This window comes from Ambystoma mexicanum, chromosome 6p (genome assembly GCF_040938575.1).
Source record: "Ambystoma mexicanum isolate Mex_15411 chromosome 6p, UKY_AmexF1_1, whole genome shotgun sequence".
Taxonomy (NCBI): Eukaryota; Metazoa; Chordata; class Amphibia; order Caudata; family Ambystomatidae; genus Ambystoma; species Ambystoma mexicanum.
In genome coordinates, this window is record NC_090935.1 from 94,884,671 (window position 1) to 94,908,643 (window position 23,973).

The 23,973-nt window shown below is 46.9% G+C and overlaps 1 protein-coding gene and 1 long non-coding RNA gene across 3 annotated transcripts in view; one reads left to right on the forward strand and one right to left on the reverse strand.

Annotated features, from left to right (window-relative positions):
• Positions 1-23,973, reverse strand: part of LOC138511230 (uncharacterized) — a 294,238-nt gene that overhangs the window by 239,737 nt on the left and 30,528 nt on the right. For both annotated transcript variants that reach the window (XR_011280592.1, XR_011280591.1), the window contains exon 2: positions 3,580-3,691. This is a non-coding gene — a long non-coding RNA (uncharacterized lncRNA). The remainder of the gene's footprint in view (positions 1-3,579; positions 3,692-23,973) is intronic.
• Positions 1-23,973, forward strand: part of SPAG8 (sperm associated antigen 8) — a 419,928-nt gene that overhangs the window by 29,389 nt on the left and 366,566 nt on the right. The gene's annotated exons all lie outside the window — the stretch shown is intronic.

Genomic DNA, 23,973 nt, shown 5'->3' on the forward strand with positions numbered 1-23,973 from the left:
ATTCACAACTACCTTGCAAATGGTCTCAGTGTTCCTAAATATTCATCTCTATCTTGCAAATGGTCTCAGTGTTCCTCAAAATTCACAACTATCTTGCACATGGTCTCAGTGTTCCTCAAAATACACAACTATCTTGCACATGGTCTCAGTGTTCCTCAAAATTCACAACTACCTTGCACATGGTCTCAGTGTTGCTCAAAATCCACAACTACCTTGCAAAAGGTCTCAGTGTTCCTAAAAATTCACAACTATCTTGCAAATGGTCTCAGTGGTCCTCAACATTCATCTCTATCTTGCACATGGTCTCAGTGTTCCTCAAAATGCACCTCTATCTTGCACATGGTCCAGTGTTCCTCAAAATGTACAACTATCTTGCAAATGGTCTCAGTGGTCCTCAAAATTCACAACTATCTTGCAAATGGTCTCAGTGGTCCTCAACATTCATCTTTATCTTGCACATGGTCTCAGTGTTCCTCAAAATTCACAACTATCTTGCACATGGTCTCAGTGTTGCTCATAATTCACAACTATCTTGCAAATGGTCTCAGTGGTCCTCAACATTCATCTCTATCTTGCACATGGTCTCAGTGTTCCTCTAAATTCACAACTATCTTGCACATGGTCTCAGTGTTGCTCAGAATTCACAACTATCTTGCAAATGGTCTCAGTGGTCCTCAACATTCATCTCTATCTTGCACATGGTCTCAGTGTTCCTCAGAATTCTCAACTATCTTGCAAATGGTCTCAGTGGTCCTCAACCTTCATCTCTATCTTGCACATGGTCTCAGTGTTGCTCAAAATTCACAACTACCTTGCAAATGGTCTCAGTGTTCCTAAATATTCATCTATATCTTGCACATGGTCTCAGTGTTCCTCAAAATTCTGTCCATCCTGCCCTACCGCAGAAGAATCCCATATGCATTTCCTGCTAATATGTGTGACCTATGAAAAACTGCGTGCAAGATGGCTTCGTCCTATCATCTACAACATCAGGCCCTCTCCGCAGCAGATGCGGATGCCCTATGTAAAATGACGGAACATTAGTATGTCATATTTGCAGTTTCAATTTTTTAAATAGGGCTTTACGGTTCAGATTAAATGTATTGACTTGGTCTGAAGCAATACCAACATGTGCATTATCTATGTTGTACTCATCTATGTATATTGCTGTATATTGCTGTATATTGCTTTAGAACCTGCCTGTTCAATTTTATAGCTTACAGTTTTACTGTTTCACATTTTTATTAAATTGTTTTTTTATTGTACTTTTATGGGCTATGTCCGAAATAAAGTTGATTGATTGACTGAGTAGTGAGCCAGTTTATGAGCACGTACACACTAGGACAAAGCAGTGACAAAACCAATTAAACAAAACCAAAATGTATATAAGAAAACAGGCAATTTACAAAGGTAACATTAATCTAAGGGGGAAAGTGCTTCAAACTAAAGAGGAGTACTAATCAAATATATACAATGATTAAGTGTCACTGGAGGCAGCGGCGGGGTCAGATAGGGAGGATGGGGGAGTTTGCAAGGGGCTCCCTCTTTCGCAAGTATGTGATGTTTATGCTGAGCTTTGAAGATGCCCACAGTTGTTCTGGCTTTGATTGTTATGGGTAGTGGGTTCCATTGGGGTGGGGGTGAGTAAGGAGAAAGAGCGGGAGCGAGATGAGGCACATGGGGATTATAGGACGGTGAGGTTGAGTGTAGGTAGAATTGGCGGGAACGAAATGGTGAGTAAAGTAAGGTACAATCAGACAGGTTTTGAGAAACAAGACCATTGATAGCTCTGTAGACTAGGGGAAGGAAATTGAAAAGAGAACGGCTGTGCATGGAGATCCAACCAGCATGTTGTTGGTACGTAGAAGTGGGGAAGGATTGTGGTAGGTTGTAGAGAGTGTGGTTAGCAAAGTTGAGGACTTTGTCTGGAGGGAGGAAAGAGTAGAGAGGAAAGCAAAGGATTAGGCTTGGGCAATAGTCCAGTTTGCAGTGTACATGAGTGGAGATTAGAGTTTTCTAGAGTGGTTAGTAAAAACAGAACACATTTTCCAAATGTGAAGGAGATTAAGCCAGTAAAATAGCTCAGCGGATTGATCGCTCGCTGCTGCGATCTGAGCGTGATCTGCAGGTTGCAGGTTCGAATCCCAGCACGACCAACTAAGCCTTTCATCCTTCCGAGGTCGATAAATGAGTACCAATTTTCGGTTGGGTGATATTGTATGTAAAGTGCTTTGGATAAAGGCGCATTATAAATACCACATCATTATCATTAATATGTCCAGCAGAGGCTGTGATAGTGATGAATTGTTGCAGTTGTAGGTCAATACCAAAGAGACCCCCAAGATTGCGAGCCTTGGGTGAGGGAGCATGAAGTTCAGATGGGAAGGAGAGGCGAGGGGATGTACAGCATTGAAAGCACAGAGAAAGAAGACTTCTTGAGGGCTATCGTCTGCTGAAGTCTTATGGCGCATATACTGAGAGGTATGAAGTCCCATTAAAACTACATAGGGGTAGTTGAGAGCAGGATAAAAGTAAGTGTTTTCCCTTGAGTTACAAATGAATTGTATTTAAATGAAGTGTCAAGCTCAGGAAATATGCAGATTCGTAATGGCTCCGCAAAAAGGACAGAAGGTCTGTAATTTACAAACGGGTATCTGTAAAGGGTCATGTCTGGTTAGAATTAATAAACACACCGTGCCTGGTGTTGGAACATATTAAAGAACCATACTACTCCCCATCGCCCTGAGCTCCTGTTGACTCATTTGCTAACCATGTCGTGAAATAATTAATCCCTTTCACCTGCTCTTATCTCCCAGGACTATTCAACCTCTCTCTCCATTGGTCCCTTCCACGCTTCCTACAAATCTGCAACTATCCTTTCTCTTCTAATGAACACCCTCGTCTGATCCTACGACGATGGTGAACTACCACCCTGCCTTCCTTCTTCCTAACCCTTACAAGGTCCTTGTAATGATAGTCTTCAATCGGATCACTAATTACCTGAAAGGGAACAGCCTTGGAGAAGCCCTTCAATCTGGCTTTTGCTGGAGCCACTCCAATGACACTATACTGATGCAAGTCGCCAACCTTCTCCCCAATGCTCACCACTCCAAACTCTCCTCTATATTCATCCTCCTGGACCTTTCTGTCATTTTCAACACTGTGGACAACTCCTCCCTCCTCCTCATTATACAATACCTTGAATTCCGTGATGGTGACCCATGCTAGATTGTCCCTGATCTGGAAGGTCGCTTTTTCGAAATCCCCTGGAATACATAAACATTGGGACCCACCACTCTCTCTATCAAGGTCCCCCAAGGTCTGTCCTTAGACTCTTGCTGTTTGCTCTCTACCATACTGCTGCCCTAGGAAAACCCATCTCTTTTGCCAGCTTTCACAATCACCTCTTTCCAATGGAAACTAAATCATTCCTTCATCTACCCCTGCCATATTTGACAAGATTGCCAGCTGTCTCACTGTAGCGGGGTGATCCTCCAACACACCTTATAGGGAGACAGGTGTAGGCGGGCACACAATATACAACATAACCCTTCACTTATAACTTGGCCCGCCTCTTACCTGTCACCAACCCCTCTCTCCTGGGTTCGAAATTACCCTGGTGTACTTTGATAGGAAGATGGTACGGGTAGGGAAGATCAAGAGGTTAGGGTAGGCAGGTTCCCCAAATACCCTAAGGAGGAAACACAAGAGTTTAGTAACTGGAGCTCAAAAGGAGAGGCAGACAAAAGGATTGCTGGTGTACAGTTCTTTTGAGTTGTTTTAAGCTTTCTTATATACTTCTCCAGTACACCAGAAGGGGTTTGTGAGTTTTTCACAAAAAGGGATAACACTAGACAATATATACAACTTAAATTCTCCTATACGGCTGAATGACTTAAAAAATTAACACAAAAATATAGAGTCCTTTAAAAATATAAAATGTCTTTAAAAATATACACAAAGTCTATACAGTGCACTGTACTAAAAACTGTTTAAAAAAGACCTTACTTGTAAGACAACCTGGCCAGGGCTGGCTCAAGGTCCTTGCTGCTTGCTTGATCTTCCTTCCTTCTTCCTGCGCTCTTTAAGGGGGTCTCTCCGGGCAGTGGGCAGCAGGCAGCAGCAGCAGCAACAGTTAGATGCAGCCCAGCACTCAGAGGCAGCGTGAGGGGCCCCACACTACTCACTCCACCTGGACCACATCTGCCAGGTGTGGCCCAGGGAGTTCTGGTGGGCCACCTGTACGGGAGGAGGCCCTTATTATTTTAATGAAACCCCAGGAGGGCTAAACACACTGAAGGCGCTCCCCTGCTATGGGGAGCGCGAGTAATATCATTTGCCCTGAAATGAGGACCACCTTGGGGACAGCACTGATTATAGGCACTCCCCTGCTAATCAGGGGATTGCCAATATAAAGGCCTGAGCTGAGTGGTCACCGTCACTGAGTGGAGCACCTCTAACCCTTCTTAAGGGTCTCTCTAACTGTCAACGTTGCTCCGCTCGCACTGGTGACTGTTTTTTTTCTTCTCTAGAGCAGTGTGACCCTTGTGTGCCCACGTGCAAGGGTCCCTTACTCTAACTCTCTTCATACTTCCGGGTACCCGGCGTGGCTTGTATCGGGGACCCGATGCTTTTTTCCTATTTCGGGATCCCTGGGACCCAATTCTTTTGCTTCACGCGCCCAGGAATCCTCTCTTTTATCCCCGACCGGGGGTTACATCATAGCTATCAGACTCTGGATGACCCTCTACTAGCTCAAGCTAAATTCTTCAAAAACAGTAGTTTCTCCCGTCTTGTAACACCATCCCTGCTCTTTCCTCTCCTATCTTCTTCCTTCTCTCCGCCCAAGGCTCTAAACTATGCAGTCCTATTGGAGAGCAACCACTATCTAAAAGACTTCTTACATTCACTGACACTGTAGTGTGCTGTAACCTTCTTAATGTTCACAAAATCCATACTTACCTTACTCACGACCCTACCAAAACTGTTAACTCATCCCATGGCTCAGCAAACCTGACGGCTGTTCAAGCCTTCTCCTTGAACTCCCTCAGTACACCTTGCTCCCTCTTGACAATGTTCTTAACTTTGCCAATTGACATCTCTTCAAGCTTTCTAGGTCCTCCCATATCTCTCTGTGCAATCACCATGCTGGACGTCTTCCCATGCAAAGTCACTCAAGCCATCCATGGCCTTTCTCCTCGGTACCCGTCTAACTGTATCCCTCTCTCTAAGCACCATCTTGAGCCCGCTCCTCTGACTCAACCACATGGTGCCTCATCCCCACTGTGCCCCCCTCATTCCTTCTATCTACTTGCCCCACTTCACTGAAAACAGCGCATCCAAGCCAGTCCAACATTGGAACTGTTCAAAGCTCCAATTCAACACCACCTGCTTGCAAGGGAGCGAGCTTTCCCAGTCCTCACAACTATCTTTCACCAGAGATTCTAGTATAGCGGACTAACTGTGGTAGAACCAACATTACATTTTCTCCCCGGTTGCTCCCAGCCACTGAAGTTGCTTGGGCCGTACAGAGCATTGCCCCTACACTCTGCAATGCCCTGTTAGGCTATGATATGGAGTCTTTCATTGCACTCCATCTGCCATTTCCACACTTTCTAGGATCTTCAGGCTCTGCAAGAAGTGGGTGTTTCAGACTTAAAGGAAAGAGTTAACTGATTCTCACATTGGAGATGCACTAGAACAGTCTCAATACAATGAGTAATGAAGTTAGAGGCCCCTACACAAAAGTTTTCTCCTCCTCCACCATCTCTGAAGTTAGCGCCTCTCCCAACCTTTGCAGGGTTAGCCCCTTGCTGAGATTTTAGCCTAGGCGCACCCCTGGATGTGCCCAGTTGCATTTTGTTAGGCAGAGAGGCGAGGGAAGCCTTTCTCCGAAACTAGCGGCGTTAAAGTTTTACTCTGTTTGTTTAGAAAAATGTACTTGAACAAACGCAGTAGAACTTTAAAGCTGCTGCTTTCAAGAAAGACTTCCATCACCTCTCAGCCTATTGCGCTTTAAAATGTACTATTGGTTGCTACCTTAGTATGGTGTGTGCCCGGGTTAGCCAAAGCTATTGCCATCAGTGAAGCACATGCCTTAACATTTACCCCACTCTATTGCTCTGGCTAAGCTATCTTGTGCTAGTACTGATGTCCTTCTGTGAATCATAGACTTGTATCCCATGTTCTCTGTTCTGGAAATGACAGCTTACTTACCTGCTCAAAGGTGGGTGGCTGCACTTGCCGGTTCCTCCCAATAAATACCTCTTTAGCAGCTACACACTTGTTCCCCATCACACTGATAATGACTCACCCCAGCAGCAACATGTATGCCTGCAACAACCACGCGTAACTCCCCACTTGTGAACTAGAACATGACTTTGAATCCTCATTTGAAGACTCGGTTGTGCAGCAGTGCTGTTGTACTGGGTGAGTAATGCTGTTCGACCTGCCACCCCAGCATCCTCTCTCCCCTCCACTATTCTTCTGACCACTATGTCCATTGTGCTTTCCCATGCACGAGCTACCATCATACCACAATGAACCTTCCTGCCATGATCAACACAAGATGCCTTCCACTGCTTGCCCATGCACGAGCTACCATCATACCACAATGAACCTTCCTGCCATGATCAACACAAGATGCCTTCCGCTGCTTGCCCATGCACGAGCTACCATAATACCACAATGAACTTTCCTGCCATGATCAACACAAGATGCCTTCCACTGCTTGCCCATGCACGAGCTACCATCATACCCCAATGAACCTTCCTGCCATGATCAACACAAGATGCCTTCCACTGCTTGCCCATGCACGCGCTACCATCATACCCCAATGAACCTTCCTGCTTTCCACTGGAGTGTGCTGTGGAACACATCACTGGCTGATACTGGCACTGCCCAATTTCCTTGCAGTGTCAAGATCAGGCAGGCAGCACTTGCGCTTCTACAGGAATCCATCAACGGCCAGTAGAGTGAGCAAGGAGGCAGTACTTTTATAGAAAATAACTGAAAAGGGCATATTTTGTAAGTTGTAACAACCCCACCTTGAATTCATACACATAGTGAGTGCTCATAGCCAGTAAATTGGAAATGGAACATGTGTCAAGAATAAACACTCCGGACAGCTACTCGTCTCAGTCCAGGCACGTGACTCACAGGGCAAGCAGTAAGTCTTTCCGCCACCTCTTTGAACAAAGAAACCTGCAGTCTTATTAGTGCGTCCCTCCCCAGTTTTAACTAAATCATAATGCAAGCACAGCAATCTGGGCTCAGACCAAGTCGGGGGACAGAGAGTGTCCTGGTCTCAGTTCTTGACGATATGGCCAGGTTGGTCGATGCAGGAGGGGTGGGCGCCCTGATTCTTTTAGACCTGTCAGCGGCTTTCGACACTGTGGATCACCCCATCCTGTTCGATTGCCTGGCCCAAGTCAGAATTTCTGGCCAGGTTCACGCTTGGTTTACCTGCTTCCTGGCCGAAAGAACTCAGATTCTCTCACTCCCCCCGTTCCTCTCTTCTATCTTTTCACTCCTTTGTGGTGTCCCTCAATGCTCCGCCCTGTCCCCCATTCTCTTCAATATTTACATCTGGCCTATTGTGTGTCTCATCCACTCCTTCAGCGTCAGATGTTACTCGTATGCTGACGTCACTCAGATCCTGATCCGATTAGATCATGATCAGGCTGAGATGTCGTGCTTGAGGAGATGTCTGACAGCTATGGGAGATTGGGTGACCCACAACTGGCTGAAATTAAATGGGCACAAGACTGAGGTGCTGGTGGTTGGATCCCCTCCTGATCCGTCACTTTGGGTGTCTTCTTTCTGGCCTTTCTCTTTGGGTCCCCTCCCGGCCGATAAGGTGAGGAACTTGGGGGCATTAATCTTGGCCACATTTTCTATGGAGTCCCAGGTTGCCGCTGTCTGTAAAGCAGGGGATTTCCATTTACGAATTTTTAGGAAGGTTCTCCCATTAATTCCTGCCCATCTCCATCCTCCTGTTGTGGCCGCCCTTGTGCTTTGTCGTCTCGCCTATTGTAATTTCCTCTATTTATCACAACCAAAGGGACTGATTCAGCAGCTCCAACGGTTACAGAATATCACTGCCCGGGTTGCCGCTGGCTCTCCATATGGTGCTCACATATCTCCAGTGCTGCAGTCTTTGCACTGGCTGCCAGTTGCCCAGTGCATTGTTCTTAAAACCTTGTGTTTGGTTCATCGTGCCCTGCAGGCCCAAGGGGCTGGATACCTGTGAACTAAGTTTACGCGCTACCTCCCTACGCGATCCTTGCGTTCAGCAACATCTGGCTTACTTGCCATCCCTGTGTTTCAGCGCTTGCGCTGTGGTGGGCACGCTTTCTCTGTCGCTGCACCCCGACGCTGGAATGGCCTGCCGCTGCATCTGTTTTAGGGCTACTGCTGCTGTGTATACTGGACTCTCTCCTTCCCAGCGCCATGATGCCTCTGGCAAACGTGCGCTTAACAAATACACCTAACATAACATAACATAACATAACAGCGCACACTCCGGTGGGCTGTAAGCAAGTAAACTAAAATAAGGTGCATTTTTTAACGCTTTATGAAACTGTAGATGACTCTCAAACTCATGTAGAGGAAAGGGCAGAGCATTCCACAGAGTGGGAGCAAGAATCGAGAACAAGCAGGGCCAGACGGGCTGCTGCATTTTGAAGAATTTGTAGGTGTTGGATCTGATACGCCAGTTGCCCTGGATAAATGCTGTTGCAATAGTCTAAAGATCCCAGGATGTACGATGTGACTACCATCGTCTGGCATTCCGCGTGCAGGAGAGGAAGAATTTATTTTTAAACGTTTAGTTTAGTAAAGCCTGCGCTACACACTGATGTAATCTGTGCCTCTCTCTTGAGCCCAACGACATGAGTCTCACGCCCAAGCTTTTCACTGGAGTCCTAGTCCTGGTCCAGTGGCCAAAAGACTCTGGACAGTACTCTGTATTCCAAGAGGCATTTACTTTGGCAGGGCCAATAACTAGGATCTCAGTCTTCTCCCCGTTTAACTTCAGCCAATTCTTAGCCATCCATTCCCCCATTGCCGATGGACGGTCTTTCAGCGTATGTGCTGACTCTGTTGTGGGTGAGTCCAAGAGAAAACCTAGTTGGCTTGGTCTCTGTCACACTTTTAGGCAACATTTCCATATCCCTGCCAAGCAAGGCTCAAGTCGAGGGTACACGCAGGTGGACGGAGTCCACACACTTTTTTCTGAGGGTGGACTCAGCCCCCACCCAGCTAAAATCAGAAACATTGAATATCCTCTTTGAATTTAAGCCGACCTCGGGCATCGAATCGTCGGATTTACAGGTCAGACAATTCACCACTGCACTGTATAACCTGATGAAAATTGACAAAACAGCTGAAGGAAAAAGTCACATTTCGGCACTACAAGTTCCAGGGAAAATTGGTTCTTGGAGTTTAAAACATGCACACCTTTTTAACATTTTCAAAAACACTATTAGAAGAAAATCTCCTCTCTTGGTTTTGTGTGCGTGTTGATTTTATGAAAGTCAAATGCCATTCGTCCTGTGCAATTTGGGTGGTTATGCAAAGCCATTTTAATGAAATGTGCATATTTCACTTTGATATGCTAATTTCTGGCGACGTCGCATCCCACTGCGTTTGCTGATGAGTCCCCCCACTTTTATTTTTAGGACTTTATCCGCTGCCAAGGGTTGGTCCCAGCAGGAACCCCTCTGCCCCCAGTTCCAGATTGGCATCAACCACACGGGATAGTAAAAACCCTGATCCTCCGGCATATGGAACGGCTTGAAATCATTGCAACTGCTGTTTACCTATACATTGCTAGAGGCAGAAGGTCGAGTTCCACATCATCAGGGGGTGTGCCATACTCTCCATGCTCACGCGTTGCCTGGGCTAAAAGTCCAGGGGTCTGCAAACATCTTTGACCATTGCGTGAATCAACTAATACTACCTACAAGGCGACAAATGCATAGCGATTGAGGTATGTGGGCCGGATCTCTGGACCAAAGATACTACCTGAACCTTTAGTCCAGGCTGATGTCAGGAGGGACTAGATCAGGGGTCTGCAACCTTTGCCTCTCCCATTCCACCAGTTCAAGCCATCAAAGCCAATGGTGAGGGAGAGCAGCAGGTTGTAAACTCTTGGACTAGATGAGCCGTTTGGAAACATGCACGCCCCAGTGTGAGAGCGAGATGCAAACAAGTCAAAGGGGTGCCACTGATGCAGTCAAGCAAGAAGGAAGCAAGAGTAGACTTGAGATAAAATGGTCACAAAGCCACCAGACAAGACCACTGCTACATACACGCAGGGCACCGCCACACAGAGATCAATGCCTAGCCTGGCAGAGCAAATGCCCCTCAATGGTGATAGCTGAGGAATCGGTCGGTCTGCCGGATGGTGGATTCAGGGTCTCTCTATACGTTGATCTAGTGCTTGCTCTGTGTCATTCTCAGGCATGCCTTTGCTAGAAGCACCCCAGCTGTTGCTGACAGCTCTGTGACCAGACACGAACACAAAGATAGCTTGAAGGGGGTCACTGCAGCAGTTTGTATGCACCAATAAGATCCGCAGTGACCAAGGCCTTCCCTGAGAGGGTAGTGGGATTGTGTCTGGAGACGTATATTGTTGTCCTGTGTTTCCTGAAGGGTGCATTGTCCTTATAGGAGGGAGGGCGGGGGTGGTTCAGGCGGACATGGATAGGTGCTGCAGAGGTTTCTGGCGTTTTGACAGGCATTTTAAGAGATGAGAGGACCTCTCTGCGGGGTCTACATCTTGAGTTTATTTCTATTTTTGTTAACTATTGGTGTTTGTGCAGAATGAACACATACCATGAATTGCAGCACTAGTAGCCAGCCCAGCACACGCAATGAAACATTGCCTTGCTGCTCACAAAAGAAACAGATCGTTAATCTGGACGTGACTCTTTCCAAGAGGGAAGGGCATTTCGAGAAGCAATACGACGTGTTTTCTCGGCAAAGGAAGCTATTAAAATTTAATTTTGCCAACATTGCAAATTGGCTCTTTTTTCATAATGTTCTTTTCTAATGATGACTTGCAGAATATACTGTAGTCATAGCAAGAATGTTACACACTTGGTTATTTGTAATGGTTGCCCACAGACTTCTAAGCAACAGCGGACCCAGGCATCGAACCCGAACCCGTGTTACACTGCGTCGTCTTGTTTTCAAGGCGAGCGCATTGCCGATCAGCTATCCTCCCTGAAACAATCGCAAGCATTATTTTCTGATAGAAGGTTCTCATTTCAAGATAGACACTCTGGCACACGTCTTTCGTTTTTCAAAACACCCCTTTGAGAAAAAGCATCACTGAGCATTTTGGGAACTTGAGAGCGAACACAGACCTTCAAATTCGACACAGATGTCTCTGATAAAATGGTTATATGCTTGAATCATTAAGCCCATAAGGCACACTGGGCTTGGTGCAGACTTAACTATTCACGGCACTCAAGCAAAGATGAAAGAATTATCAACCATGGGCTATATATATATTCATTTGGACAGCCCCAGAATTCTGGTGTGAGGATGAGTAGGCTGCCACTGTGTTGGGGGCTGTAGGGTGGAACTTCTTCTCGCTCCAGAAGATGATTCCTCTCCCCAAAGGCCGGAGCATGACATTATTGTAGTAGTGGAGGGGCTGTGAAGGGAAGCATCCTCAGGGACCAATACATTGAGGGTGCAGCACCCTGGGTAATGTCTATGTGGCCTCCGAGAGACCTCCTGTGCTCGGCTGGGAACACTGTGCAGGATCCCACAGCAGGCTGTGGCTGGGAACCCACCAACAAATGCTCATTAAGGGAAATGTGGGTCTTCACCTCAATGAGCAACAAAGGATCCCAAGGGCAAACAAAGCCACGGCAATTCCCTGCAAAGCTACAAGCGCTGGTCAAGCAGGTCCTGGAAATCTTTACGAATACCATCCCGAAGCAAACAGCATCATCGTCCAGTCCATGTACAGTAGATCTACAGACAAACTACAGTCCAGTTCGGAACGGTACCATAGAAAAAGTCAAAGCCATGGAGTGGTTAACACCAATTGTCCTGGTACTGAAGCAGGAACAAGGAGACAACAGGCTGCAAGTAGACCTACGGAAACTCAACTCCAGCATCAAGGTTAGGGCTGAGATACCAAACATAAGGGAAATTGTGAGCCACGATCTTTCCATACTCTACCTCCAGTCAGTCGATCATCAAAACAAGCAGAAAGAGTCATCCAAGGACTCATCCAAGGAACTCACAGATTCTACACACTATTGGGCACCTGCCAGTTCTGCTGAATGCATTTGGTCTAGTCTGAGCTGTTGCTCTGTTCCAGCACAGGATGACTGTGCTCTTCAAGTCAATCAAAGAGGTGATCTATTTACAGGAAAATGTCTAGCTGTTCATGAACATAATGGCCAAACGCGAAAAAGTGCTTAGGCAGACACGAGGTATCATGCACGACATAAACTGCCACTCAAAGAAGAAACTATTTCTCAAAGAAGCCAACTACCTGGGCCACATCATGTCGTCCTTTTTTGGTTGTAGTTTGCCTCCATATGTGAGAGAGGGTATGCCCAGACGTGGGTCCCTTGCTCGCTCCGCCATAGGGAACCAAGCTGCACCTCACTGAGGAGGCCCAACAAGGCCGAAACATGTCTGAGGTTGCTTGTGTTTTCCGTGCAGAGGGGACCTGGCCTAGCAGTTCAGGCTGGGCCGCTACTATTGGTGGCAGTAACTGACTGATTTTCATATGGCAGGACCCCTTTTGCAATGACACAGACGGGCTAAAAAACAATGGTGTGGAAGGTTGCCCAGAGCTCTGCCAGTGGTTCAGATTAATTCAAAACCTTCCAACCATCACTTTTTTGGTTGTAGTTTGTTTCCTTATGTGAGAGAGGGTATTCCCAGATGTGGGTCCCTTACTCGCTGCGCCAGAGGGAACCAAGTTGCACCTCACTGACCAAGCCCAACAAGGTTGAAACATGTCTGTGGTTGCTTGTGTTTCCATGCAGAGGGGACCTAGCCAAGCAGTTACCATTGGTGGCAGTACCTGACTGATTTGCATATGGCTGGTCCCCTTTAGCAATGGCGCAGACGGGCTAAAAAACGGTGGTGTGGAAGGTTGCCCAGAGCACTGCCAGTGGTTCAGATTAATTCAAAATCTTTGTGAGACAGGCATGGTATCAAGAGAGACACAGACTCAAACGTAACAGTTTGAAAACCTGTATTACGACACTTTGTAGGGTAGGTGGAATGCCTGATTGGTCCTAACTCTAAGGGGGTTGTTCCCTCAACTGATGCTTCTAAGGGCCGTCGATGTCTGTAAGTCCAAAACCAAAGTCCCTCTGTGTCAAAACCTATGCTTGCCCTCACTCTTAGACACAATATGATATGGGGTCCTCTTAATGAAAAAATGGTGGCTCAAAAAGAAATCCAAAACAAGGCTGGTTTGGGGTAGCCTTACCATCAGGTGTAGTTCTGCCAGTTTCAAAAATAGTTCAGCTCCAAAGGGTTGCCTCTCTGAAACTTCCACGTAGGGTTCTTGCAGCAAGTCGATAAAGTTCCCCCCAAGGTCTCTGGGTCTCTTGGGGTTCCCTTCCACAAGCCTTGATCCTTCCAGATCCAAACAAAGAAAAGACACAGTTTCTATAAGGCCTCTCAGGGTTCCCTTCCCCAAGTCTTGGCCTCTCTTGCAAATTTCAAAAATGTCTCTGTGGACCTCTCAGGGTTCAATTCCCCAAGTCTTGGCCTCTCTTGCAAAGTTCATAATGGCTCTGTGGGCCTCTCATGGTTCCCTTCCCCAAGTGTAGGCCCCTCTGGTTTCAAACAAAAGTTTACCTTATCAGGATGTACTTTTCAACACGCATTCCGTGCATGGGGCAGTGTCAGAGACTTTAAAAAATGCAGGGCTTTTGCTCCTCCCCTGCGCTATCACTTTGACTTCTGACCCCTCTCTTTACACTTGTATCTTTCTTCTGGCACCTTTTTACTCTGGTGAATTTTTCCACTCTGCTCTTGTTTCTCTTTCATCATTCTTTCCACTTTGCTGTGCACACTTGCACCTCCTTTTCCCTTTATAGTGCCCCTTGCACACTCCTCTTGCTTTGCCGTGCCCCTGACACACTCTTCTCACTTGATAGTGAACCTGTGGACCGTCCTTTTTTCTACTTTCGGGTCACTTTTACCCTCTTTCCTGCTTCTGGGTGGCTTGCACCCTCTCTTTGCTTTCCACTTGGTTTTTGGGTCGCTCGCACCCTCTTTCCTGCTTTCGGGTCGCTTGTACCCTCTTTTTGCTTTCCACTCCCTTTATTTTACTTTCCGGTCGCTGGTGCAGATTTTCTGGCTTTCGGGTTGCTCGCCCCCTCTCTTTGCTTTCCGCTCCCTTTAAATTCACTCTTTCTGTCTTTCTCTGTCTTCACACTACCAGCGCACTATTTCTCTGGTTTTTCACACTTTCTTTCTGTTTTCCGATTAATGCGTTGCTTGCATCTTTCGTCTCTTTTGCTCACGCTCCAGCCACCCACACGCTACTAAGCTTCTCTCTCTTTTTATGCAAAAATCACCTGGTTGCTTGGCAAGCAGGTCCTCAGGATCTAGAAATTGAGGCCAGGGTCTTACCACCAGCTCCTCAGGCACCCCTGGGACCGGCACATGTCCCAGGGGAACAAGCACTGGTCTGGAAAAGGCCATCAGCTGGCAGCACGCCTCTCTCCGGCTCCCTAGAGACACAGCTCCCTCGCCAGGCTACAACTCCTCTGACACACCGGTTCAGCATCTTGGCGTCCCGCTCTCCTCCAAATATTCCAGGCTTCTCTTTCTGCAACCTCGTGCTCCCTGTCTTCCACGTTCCAACCAGTAATCCCAACACACTCATCTCCTTTGGCAGAACCACACCTTTTATACCCTAACTGAGTCACGTGGAGTCAGGTGTGCATAGTTACGGTGAATCGCTGACCTTGCCTGACCCTATTGGTGGATCAGCCTAGTGGTGAAATGTAGTAGGCATCTCCCTGCATCCTATTGTTATTTCTATGGGTAATTTGTATTACTCTCGTGTGCTTCTTCCTCGTCCCAGTACTTGTTGAAAATGGGGTGGGGGGATGAGATTGAAAATACTGTCTGTGGGCCGAATAAACAAAGGGTGAGGCAAAGAGGACAAAAGGGCCTTTGTTTTCTGTGACCGGGGTAATTCTCCCTTTTTAAAGTCAGTCTCGGCCCCTTGTATTCGGTTATGAAGGTACTGGTTATGACAGCACCCCCTAGGATCTAAAATATGGGCAGTTAAATATGTCTGGATTACTAGGAAGGGGGATACTGTGTCTTACCCTCGGGCACCCTCTTCCCACTCCCCAACGACCCCATACTCAAGTGATCATATCTCGCTTGTCCACCAAGAGAGTCAGGAACCAAGCACAATGGCCCTTCCCTGGCCAACTGAGCAAAGGACCCAGAGGGAGAACATGTGAGGGCACCTTCAGGTTTCTCACACCTTCCATCCATCACTTTTTTGGGTGCAGGGTGTTAAGCCAAAGAAGAACTTGGTACTGTCACGCTCATCTGGTCTCCACGGGGGTATAGCACGTAGTCGTATGACCGATATCTGTACTGGCGCAGTTTTGATGGTATGTTGGCATCCTCTCCCTTTTAACCTCCCCAGAAGGAGTTAGCCTGTAATGGCGAAACAAGATGTTAGCTATGAGTGGGTTGGATTGGTCCCACTACTTGCCACCACCTGAGGCCCGACTCCTCTCCTCTTCACCTTTGAGTTTGATGAGGCTGGCTCTCCGTCCTGCCTAACCTTCAGCAGGGGCGCGGTAGGCACAGTCTTTTTCTGGGCGCAGTTACCTCACTGTTCCAGAGTGCTGTTACTGTACGTTTCGGAATGCTGGGATCCTCGGATGAGTATCTACCTCAATAGCAGCTTGGTATAGATGCTCAAAGTCTTATTGTCCCAATGTTTAAACGCATTTGTTTTCTCTTCAAGATGCAGTTTTGGTGCATAAATCAAGCAGAAGATTTGACTCTCCCAGGATGCTAAATAGTTGCCTCCAGGTGAGTATAACGCGGATGAAAGGCGCTGAGTGACTGGGATAAATGTTCGTTCAGTACTGAGCGCGATTAACCTGCTGTTCTTTTCCTGTTCCCTTTTGCAGGCGCGGCGCGGTCCCTAGATGAAAAATGGAAGAACCGCTCCAATGAAACCAGGAGGAACGCGGAATCCCGGGTGAGTATCGGCACCTGAGTGGACGTCCTTTCAACAGGGGTGGCAATCAGGAAACCAGCTGGATATGCGACCGATGGACCGGATTACAGGTAAGTGTTTGGTCGCTGAAGTAACATCTGTTCTTCTCTTTTTCTATTTCCAGGCTCCGATGGATGGAAGCACTGACGGGCGTGGCTGTAGAAGCTTGAGGACAGAGCAGACATGGTGAGGGTTACGCTGCAGGAGTGCCGAATAACGCGAAGTGTGTTCTGCATGCAGGGTGTGGCTTATATAGCCATGTAAGTAGTTCCAGGTAAAGTAGTCCCTTTGCCACACCCTGTCTTCCCAAGAAAAATAGTCCCTCTGCCCCTCCCTGTATTATACCAAGGCCCAGCCTCACTAGGTAGGTTAAATAGTTCCATGAGTTCAGATCATTTCATGAGCCTGGCGCCCACGGCGCCAGGACTGAGTCCATGAGGCTCTGGGGCGCCTCCTTGGGGCCTGACAAGCTCTTCTGGGTGGTGGGGACTGGGATGGGCCCAACAGCTCCAGGGATTTCGGAGCTCGCACCATGACAGCCCCCCCCCAAAACCCCCCTAAAGGCGGGGTCTTCCCTTGGTCCTGGTTTGTTCGGGTGGCTATGATGGAACCTCTTTAATAAACGGGGTGCATGAATGTGTTCACTAGGTTCCCAAGATCTTTCGTGTGGTCCATATCCTTTCCAGTCTATTAGATAAAATAGTTTTGATTTGACGATTTTCGAGTCCAGGATATCCTTGATCTCAAATTCGTTTCTCCGTCGACCAAGATCGGTTTCGGTGGTTTCAGTATCCGGGTTCCTGGTTGTACTGGCTTCAGAAGTGAGACATGAAACACAAGATGAATTTTCATGTGTGAAGGTAAATCCCACTTTACGGCTACCGGGTTGATGATAGCCTTAATGGTGTATGGACCTACGTATCTGGGATTGAAGGTTCGGGTTCCTTTCATGGGTAAGCTTGAGTTATGGTAGTGTGCAAGCTTTTCACTGCTGGCATTTCCAAAGCTTGAGGAGAGTCAAGATTAGAGGTTCTTGGATGCAATCCATAAATGGTATAGAAGGGAGTCTGTCCGATGCTGGAGTGCAGGGAGTTGTTGTAGGCGTATTCGGTTATCCATAAGATGTCTTTCCAACTGTTTTCTGATTGGTGTAACATATATCTGAGGTATTGTTCAAGAGTCTGGTTGGTCCTCTCAGTCGGACCATCGGTCTGGGGATGGTGGCTAGTAGAGAGTCTTACATCGCAACACTTTTTCCAAAATCAAGAGATAAATTGGCTGCCGCGATATGAAATTAGGATGGAAGGGAACCCATGTATTTGGACTATCTGTGCTAAAAATTCCTTTGCTAGGGTTGAGGCTGAGGGTAGGCCCTTCAGTGGAATAAAATGAGCCATCTTTGAAAACAAGTCCACCACCACCAGGATTGTGTTGAACCTGTCACAAGGTGGAAGGCCAGTTATAAAATCAAGAGACAATGTATGCCAAGGTGTAGGTGGAATATCCAGTGGTTGCAGTTGACCTGGTGACCTCTTCTTCAAGGCCTTGTTTTGAGCGCAAACTCCACAGGATAACACAAATTGCTTGATGTCCTTACCCCAAGTCGGCCACCAATAGTATCGCTTGATCTTGGCTTCGGTCTTAGCAATCCCAGGATGGCCTTCAACTAGTGATTCGTGGTAAGTCGAGATGCCCTTCTCCTGAAGTTCCTTGCTGGTTAGGTAGAGACGTCCTTGAAAATAAGGTAAATGGTTTGAGACCGAATGATGAACACTTTTAGTAGACTAGTCTTTCAGAGTGGCTGTGTCCATGAGATGTGTGATTTCTTCGTGGATGTCGTCTAAGTTTAGAGACGTCGCCACTCCTAATATCTTTTCTCCGGGAATGATGGACACTGGGTCTAGGTTGGTGGATTCATCTTCTACCCCAATGCGAGATAGGGCGTCTGCCTTGCCATTTCGACAACCAGGTCCGTAAGTAATTACGAAGACAAATTCGGCGAAAAATAATGCCCATCAGAATTGGCGAGATGATTGGGCCTTTGCCACCTTTAAATATTGTAGGTTGCGGTGGTCAGTGATTACAGTTATTGTATGTCTTGCTCCCAGTAGATAATGCCGCCAAGCCTTGAAGGCCGCCTTGATGGCCAGGATTTCTTTGTCTGTAATGGCATAATTCAATTCTGGCGCCGTGAATTTCCGTGACCAGAAGGCCCCTGGATGGAGCTGACCTGTCTCAGGATCTTTTTGCGAGAGGACCGCTCCCATTGCTGAACTGGAAGCGTCGGTTTCGACCACATACGGTAGGTCTGGACGTGGATGTTTCAAGATCGGGGCTGAGACGAATTTGTGTTTTAAGTCTTGAAACGCCTTCTCGGCTTCTTCTGACCATTGGAAATGTTTGTTCTTTCGTAGTAGAGAAGTAATGGGATGAACAAGCTGTGAGAACCCCAGAATGAAGCAGCGATAGAAGTTCGCAAATCCGAGCATGCTCTAAACACCTTTAATCGAGGTTGGAGAAGGCCAGTTGAGCATGGCGTCAACCTTCCGTGAATCTATGCGTACACCATGTGGGGTTAGGACAAACCCAAGGAATTCGACCTCCGTAACATGGAAGAAACATTTTGCCAGTTTTGCGAACAATCTATGTTGACGAAGTTTGTCCAAAACTGCACGGATGTGTTTCACATGTTCCTGTTCCGACAATGAATATACCAAAATGTCGTCTATGTATACTACGACACACCCATCAATCAATTCACGCAGGACGTCATTCATGAAATAGTGGAACGCCGCTGGGGCATTGCAAAGTCCAAAAGGCATCACTTGGTATTCGAATAATCCATATTTGGTGCGGAAGGCGGTCTTCCATTCATTCCCTTTTTTTATTCGTACCAGATGATATGCCCCTCTAAGATCTAGCTTGGTATAAATTCGGGCACCTTCAACTTGTTCCAGGAGCTCAGGAATCAGAGGCAAGGGATAACGGTTTTTAACTGTGACTTGGTTTAATGCGTGGTAATCGATGCAAGTCCTAAGGTCTCCTTCCTTTTTTGGCACGAAGAACAAAGGCGAGGCTGCAGGGGACTTGAACGGGCGGATAAAGCCGTAAGCCGCGTACTGGTCCAAGTATTTTTTCAAATGCAGGTTTTCAGTCTCCATAAGTGCGTAGATTCTGCCACATGGAATCTGAGCGCCAGGTATAAGGTCGATCTGACAATCGTACGATCTATGGGGAGGAAGGGTATTCGCTTGATTCTTCTGAAAAACGACTTGATAATCTTGGTATTCTGGAGGTAGCGGATTAGGCTGATCCATGACTGTTGCAACCTTTTTAACCAAAGGTTCCTTTGTTCGGTAACAGGTACGAGCACATTCGACTGAGACGGTCAGCCTCTTAGCACGCCAGTCGATACAAGGATTGTGTTATTCTAACCATGGCATTCCTAGGATTATTCAAAATTGTGGAGCCTTGATTAGGTCGAACACAATGTCTTCCCGATGTCCGTCTTGGCACAAAAGTGTCATTTCAGTTGTCGAGTGCGTTACTGGGCCTGAAGCAATTTCAGTTCCATCGACAGTAGTGACTAAATCTGTAGTTGCCTTTTCACACAGGGGAAGATTCATCCTTGTAGCCAAATCGTGATCCATATAACTTCCAATGGCGCCGCTATCGATATATGCCCTGACTGCATGCATTTTGGAAGGCTGCTGGTGATTTATGAGGATACAACAAGAAAGAAAATATAGTGACCCCACAGGGTGTAAAATACAGGTGATGTGGTATACTAATTACCGATACTCGCCTCACTTTTTCAAACCTCAAAAAACAAACAACTAATGTACGACACTGTAGCATACAAGAAAAATGCCACAGACTAGTCAACAGATCTAACACAAGGTTTCCCTTGGAGATTCACTCTCACTTAGGCCTACTATTTTCTGATTCCAAGGAGTGTCCTAATTAGCTCTGGCTCTATATGTTTTACCCCTGGTTAGCAAGTGGTCATATCATCATTGCTATACATTTAACACTTGAATATTAACCAGAGTCTTGGCTATAATTCTCATTATTTTAATAGAAAACATAAAACAACTTTTGGTGCAAAAACTTCAGTGACATTTTACACAAAAATTATTATTTCTCACAAGATACATTAATTCGAATATAATCTTTCGATCAGAATGTCAACATTTGAATTAATCATGCACCATAGAGAACAGTAAAAAGTTAAGTACAAGTAAAACAAAAAGACCGTACAAGTATTTTTGACAAAAAGGCCCAATGAGACAAAGTTTTCATTTGGACAAAATCTATGAATAACACAAAAAGTTAATTCTATTCCTATGGCAGAGGGATATTATAACATTACTTAGTTTTCACCCTATTTTGGTTTTACATTGCTTTGTTTTCAACCTATTTAGGTTCTGAAAATCCACATATGTGTTTGCCAAAAGGCCCCAAATAGAGAAAAACAAAAAACAATTATTGTTCCTTTATGGGGTTTAGGAATAGATAACTAGTGTCAACTAAACTTATATATTCACACTAGACTACAGTTTCTTACAGTACTGCTCAGGTGATTTATGAGGATCATTGGCAAGACAAGGTGCGAGGTCTGAGAGTGCTTCTTTTTGCTTGACAAGCGGACCTCTACGCTTGTCGGGCGAGAAAGTTTTTCGATTCCGGCTCCGTTTCTACCTTGCCAGCAACTCCAACTGCCTTCTTAGGTGGCTTAACAGGACAGTCTCGAAGGAAGTGACCGGCGGAACCGCAGTACAAACATAGATGCTGTTGTCTTCTTCTGTCTCTTTCGGCCTTAGTTAATGGCCCTCGCACTCCCCCAATTTGCATGGGTTCGGCCAAGTCGGAAGTCTTGGATGCATTCTCCTTTGGGCGTACAAACACCCGCGTGTCCATCCTAGCTCGATCCACCTTACGGTTCTGTAGTCTATGATCAAGCTGAACCACCAGATCCATGTATTCCGCACAATCACTAGGAGGATTGACCACTTGAGCTAAAACGTCTTTCAACTCCCCTCTTAAGCCCCGGTAAAACAGAGTTGTTCTCTTATCATTGGGCCAATCAGTTTCTACTATCAGCCTATTAAAGGATGCAATGTACGTTAACAGATCCTGGTTGCCTTGGCGCAGAGATAAGAGTTCATTATGCAATGCCTGACCCTGAGAGTGGCGGGCAAACAACTTTTCCATGTTCATTTGAAACCCCTGGAAGTCTCGCAAGAAGGGATCATCCCGATTGACTAGAGGCACTGACCAATCTGCCACGCCGCCACTGAGGTAAGACAATACAAAGGCTACCCTTGACTGGTCGTTTGGAAAGGCCTCTGGCCTGCATTGAAAATGAAGTCGGCACTGGTTCATGAAACCCGCATACCTTTTCGGGTCTCCTGTAAAAAGTTCTGGAGGTGCCAAAGGTACAGCTCCTGGAAGGAACACTTGAACTGGATTGCCGGGTGCAGGCGGAACCGTTGATCCCAGTCCGGGTAGCGGTGTTTGTCCCGCCTGGGATTGTAGCAATTGTTTAGCAAGCTCATCGGTATGATCTTTAGCCACAATCAATTCCCTCCTTAAAGCATTAGTCTCCTGCCGGGCCGAATGTACCTCGGCCCTGAGTTCCCCCAAAAGCTGGGCCAGTTGGTCAGTCTCTGAAGTCTCCATAATGCCCAGATTGAGAATTTGTAGAAGGCTGGTCTCCACGGGGGCGTAACACGTAATCGTATGACCGATATCTGTACTGGGGCAGTTTTGATGGTATGTTGGCGTCCTCTCCCTTTTAACCTCCCCAGAAGGCGTTAGCCTGCAATGGCGAAACAAGATGTTAGCTATGAGTGGGTTGGATTGGTCCCACTACTTGCCACCACCTGAGGCCCGACTGCTCTCCTCCTCACCTTTGAGTTTGATGAAGCTGGCTCTCCGTCCCGCTTAACCTTGAGCAGGGGCACGGTAGGCACAGTCTTTTTCTGGGCGCAGTTACCTCACTGTTCCAGAGTGCTGTTACTGTACGTTTCGGAATGCTGGGATTATCGGGTGAGTGTCTACCTCAATAGCAGCTTGGTATAGATGCTCAAAGTCTTATTGTCCCAATGTTTAAACATATTTGTTTTCTCTTGCAGATGCAGTTTTGGTTCAGAAATCAAGTAGAAGATTCGACTCTCCGAGGATGCTAAATAGTTGCCTCCAGGTGAGTATAACGTGGATGAAAGGCACTGAGTGACTGGAATAAATGTTCGTTCAGTACTGAGCGCGACTAACCTGCTGTTTTTTTCCTGTTCTCTTCGGCAAGAACCGCTCCATTGAAACCAGGAGGAACGCGGAATCCCGGGAGAGTATCGGCACCTGTGTGGATGTCCTTTCAACAGGGGCGGCGATCAGGAAACCAGCTGGAGATGCAACCGATGGACCGGATTGAAGGCAAGTGTTTGGTCGCTGAAGTAACATCTGTTCTTCTCTTTTTCTATTTCCAGGCTCCGAGGGATGGAAGCACTGATGGGCGTGGCTGTAGAAGCTTGAGGACAAAGCAGACACAGTGAGCGTTACGCTGCAGGAGTGCAGAATAACACGAAGCGTGTTCTGCATGCAGGTTGTTGCTTATATAGCCTTGTAAGTAGTTCCAGGTAAAGTAGTCCCTTTGCCACACCCTGTCTTCCCAAGAAAAATAGTCCCTCTGCCCCTCCCTGGATTATACCAAGGCCCAGCCTCTCTAGGCAGGTTAAATAGTTCCATGAGTTCAGCCCATTTCATGAGCCTGGCGCCAACGGCGCCAACGGCGCCAGGACTGAGTCCATGAGGCTCTGGGGTGCTTCCTTGGGGCCTGACAAGCTCTTCTGGGAGGTGGGGACTGGGATGGGCCCAACAGCTCCAGGGATTTCGGAGCTCGCCCCATGACAAGTACCTGCCACCTTGCACTTTCACTCTCTAGAAAGAAACAGCTGCTCGTCCTTCCATGGGTTGTGCGCGTTGTATACCAAAGAGAGACTTCACATTATTGACATAACCCCTCAGGAAACTGACCAGAAAAGAGTACACGTTGAAGAGTACAAGTTGAAACAAAGGAGCTCATTTTATATTAAATCATAATTTGACAGCGAGGACCTAGTACGTTTGCACTCAGTCATAGGCAGGTCCCTGCCACTAAAATGTGGTCCTCGCTTCCGTCAATTTTCAAGGCACAGTGCAAATGTGCAGTGCATAAGGTAGCATACACACATGTATGCTGGCTTTTGCCCTGCACATTTGCGCACTGCCTTGTAACTGAGTAAACGCTGCCTATGCGAGCAGTGTGAACACTGTAAATATGGCAGGCAGTGTGTACAATGGATCCCTATGGAGTCAGCCTGCTTTATTCTGGCGCCCTAGGGATCTGCAGCATTTGCGCGTGCCTGGAAATGCATGTCGGCGCACGTGCTGGGGCATTTGTATGGCGGAGAGGCAGTGAAAGCGTAGGTAGGATGCGTTCTGCACCTCCTCTCCACCACACAAATAGATGAAACAGTGACATGGCGTGGCGTGAATGAAAGGCATAAAATCGTTAAACAGGGCTTTTACACCTTTCATACACATTACACCACTGAGGAAAGTTTACTCCAAAGCGTATTCCATTTTGTCTGGCCGCCAAACAAAATTTTGACCACGAGGCTGGCCCTCATAAGTGTCACAGGAAGAACTTGACACTAAAAGGCCATTGACTGCCACCAGAA